The sequence below is a fragment of the Mesitornis unicolor genome, unplaced genomic scaffold (genome assembly GCF_000695765.1).
Source record: "Mesitornis unicolor isolate BGI_N332 unplaced genomic scaffold, ASM69576v1 scaffold31593, whole genome shotgun sequence".
Taxonomy (NCBI): Eukaryota; Metazoa; Chordata; class Aves; order Mesitornithiformes; family Mesitornithidae; genus Mesitornis; species Mesitornis unicolor.
Window position 1 is genome coordinate 5,180 of NW_010177187.1, and position 3,743 is coordinate 8,922.

Below are 3,743 nucleotides of genomic sequence, written 5' to 3' on the forward strand. Positions count from 1 at the left end.
AGGCAAACCCTTCCTCTTGATTCAGGATAAACCCTGGAAGGTTCTCTGTGATCGCCTGGTTTCTTCCTCTTGGCAGGCTTCGTCAGCCGCTCCCTGGGATTTTCTGTCTGCAAGAAGGAGTTGTTGTTTCCTACGACTCTGCTGTAGCACACGTGTCAAAGTGGAGGTGTGGGGTTCCCCCTGAGGGTGTGGGATGCTCGCTGATGGTCTCCCCTGTAGTGACAGGAAGGTGCTGGTGGTGGGATGCTGCTCTGGGACACGCAGAGGAGCGCCCTGTGGCAGGGCAAGCTCATCTGCTCCTGCTGGTGAGCCCAGAAAGGCAGGAACGTCGATGGAGTGGCTTGGGTACGGCTCGGAGCCTGTTGCAGAGTTGGGAGTCTGCTGCTAAGTCCCTTGTAGCTTGTGCCAGAGAAAATACAGCTTCCCTGCTTCTCCTTGTGCTCCGAGTACCTAAAATCGTTGTTACACCTCTCACGAGTTACTTACTTTCCTTTGATCCCTGCTACTTGTGTGTCACGTTGTACCTGAGCCCGCAGAGGTGGCAGCAGCAGCAGGTACTCGTTTCTGGGACAGAAGGCATAGCACAGGGTTTTGAAAGCGTCTGTGAGAGCAGCACCCGAGACCTGAGCTTGCTGGGGCCATCAGAGGTTTAAAGCAAAGGTGAAGGGGCTGGACAACATCCATTTTCTGGCTGGGCTTTGCAGCAGAGAACTGGGACAACACTGACTTTCTTGCAGCTGGTTCCAGAACAGTGAACAAGAAGGACTTGTTTACTTCCTTACCGTGCTTTGAAGAGCACACCTGGGGTAAAAGTGCTTTGCAGAGCTGGCTTTGATGTCAGAAACGCTGGTCTGGCAGCACTGGGGGGCTGGTGGCCCCTTTTGAGCCCTGGCCTGAGCAGGATGGGTAGCAGGGGGTAGGTTGTTCTTGAGTGCTAGGCAGGGAGTGAATTTGGACACGACCCAGAGCCTCTTCCAGGGTGGGAGGCCCAGGCCTGTGTTTGCTGAGGCATCTGGCAGATGCTGCTTTCTGTGGGGCTCTGAGCCAGGTGGCTTTTTACAAAAAAACCATTGCAGAAGGGTTGTGTGCAGCTGAGCAGATCCCCTCTGGCTGCAGAGGAAGGAGGATGGCTTTTCCTCTCATGAAAGGGCAGCTCTTTACTCCTCTACCTGATGGATTTCAACCCTGAGTGCTCGTGGCCATTAAGAAAGCTCTTGTCCACCGCCTGCCATCCCTTCCTCTGACTGGGAAGCCTGTTCACCATCACTGTGCTGGCCCTCAGACCTGTCCCCGTGTGCCTTTCCATCTGCTTCCATCTCCTGAACTCCTCTGGCCACGCGGGAGGCTTGGGGACTCCTCTCAGACCTCTTGATTTCTGTGTTTTCCTCGCTTCTAAATAACCCCTTAAACCTCTCCCTTCTCCCTGGCACCCAGTTGTCTCTGTCATCTGGTGCTGGCCTTTCCGGGATGGGTGAAGGTGTGCAGCACTCAGTGCCTGTCCCCATTACCTAGAAGTGAAGTAGTTTTCTGTCTGCTCCGTTCAGTCACTTCAAGCCTGCGTGGAGAGCGGGCTGGGGGGTGCTGGGGCTGATTAAAAAGCCAAAATCTTGATCAGAGAGAACCTGACGATGCAAGGTTGGTGTCTTACCCATCTACCCTGTGTCACTGCCAGCTGACGTGCCCTAGGATGAGCCACTTGAATGGTAGCACTTAGTCCTTTGCCTCTGGTTTTAATTTAAGTCTGATTTCTCAGCGACCTGCCAAGGATGTGCTCGGAGTCCCTGGCCCCAGGGCTGAAGCCAACCTGTCTTACACAGCAGCAATAACCTAGAGACTTAGGCCCGTCTCACGTCGATGCAGTGTTTTATCAATAAGCTACACAAGCGTTGCCAAAGCTGAGACTCAGAGGTGTCGGAGGAGCCTGGGAGCGGGGCTGCTGGCCACAGTCCCTGCTCCAAACGTCTCGAGTGCCATTCCCCACCGTGAAAATCCTTGTCGTTTGCTCCTAACGCTTTTTACCAGATCCGGGGTTCGAATGGAGACTTCTCACGACCCTCACGGTTGGGTGCAGAGCTGACTGCTGGGGAAGGTGGTGATTTGCCCAGGTCCTGGCTGAACAGCCCACCCGCTTCCACCGATGGAGATGGAGGATGGCTCCGGGCATCCGAAGGAACCGCGACGAACGGGACAGCGAGGCCCGGGGCTGAGGTACCACAGAGCCAGCCCACACAACGCTGCTGGACACAGAATTGTGCTCACACAACAAAGGATGGTGCCTGCAGAGGTCATCTCACTCCCAACTTCACGGTGCCCCCTTCCAGCAGCCACATTAAGGGTTCATCTTGGCCTTCACCTCCCAGTTTCACGCTCCCTTCCTTTCCCCTTTGCAGGTGCTTGTGTTGCTGATCTCGGTGGCTTTGCCATCGCTCTCCGGCGAGGGCAAGCCCTCCGTAGCCTCATCCTTTGTTCTCTTGATCTCTGTGGGGCGCTGGATTACTTTGTAAATATTTAAACTCTGCTTCTGTGGTTTCATAATCCTGACGGTAGGGGAAATAAACTTATTTCTGTGGATGTCTCCAAGTGCCACATCTCTTCTTGTCGAGACTCTTTCCTCCTGTTGGAAGCAGGGTTGGTGTTCCCCAGCCCCAAGGCACCGTGTCTGGCTGCCTGCAGGAGCCAGACCCCAGCCTGCTGGTGGGAAGGGAGATTTTGGGAGTAGAAGAAACCCAATTGCTGCAGCATGGGAAGCATTGGAAGGCTTTAATGTCGGGTCTTAAGCCAGGGAGCTGCTGAGGGCCTTTGTTTCATTTGGGAGCAGAAGGGGCTCTGCCCTTGTGCTTTGCTGATCCCGAATCCTCTGCGTGGCTCTGGGCAGGGGGGAGCTGAGTGCTTTGGGGAGCAGGATGCATTTTTAAAAGATAAAATCCCTCTTGCAGGTTGATCCCGTTGAGCTTTTCCCTTTCCCCAGTCTGAAGTCTCCGCTGTCTGTATTATCAGAGCCTGGGGTCCTTTCCCCTGCCAGCGCTGAGTCCCCAGCTTCCCTTTCCCTGCCAGCTGCTGGGGGCTGCCGGGGGCTATGGAGCAGTGGAGAGCGGGTGGGATGTGGAGACCCGGCCTCCTTCTCCCCTGTCCCAGCAGGACACCGCTGCCTGCGCTGGGAGCCAGGGGAGTGCTGTAACGATTGCTAATGCAGGAGCGATTCTCCCTTACATCTGATACCCAGAGGCCAAAGCTGCGCGGTGGAGGGAAGGAGATCAGCCTTAAAATCAGGCCGTGTATGGGGCTCGGGGATTTGACGGCGCAGCCATCTTACAAAACACCACCTGGATCCCCTCCTGCTCAGCCCTGAACCGCGCTGCTCCTGCAGCTGCGTTGACTCCAGCCCCTGCTTTGGCTCCGGGGCTGCGAAACGGCAGCAGGAGGGGATGGCAGGCGGCCCCCGAGGGGTTTATCCCGCTCCTGGTCCTGCAGCGCAAGGGGAGGATGTGAAGCCCCCCAGGAACGTGCCCTGCAGGGTCCCCGCTCGCCTCCTGAGCATGCGGGGTTTTTCTAACCCAATTCTGCACCTGGGGAGCTGCAGGGAACCCGGCGAGGTGCGGGGGAGCTGAGCCGCAGGGTTCGGGTGGTGATATTTGGGGATTATCTGGAAGCAGCCAGTCTGAATGTGCCGAGAGAGTCACACCCGGGCGCGCAGGGTGCTCACGGCTCTGTGGTCACAGCAGGAGGCTGGAGCCTCATTTTTC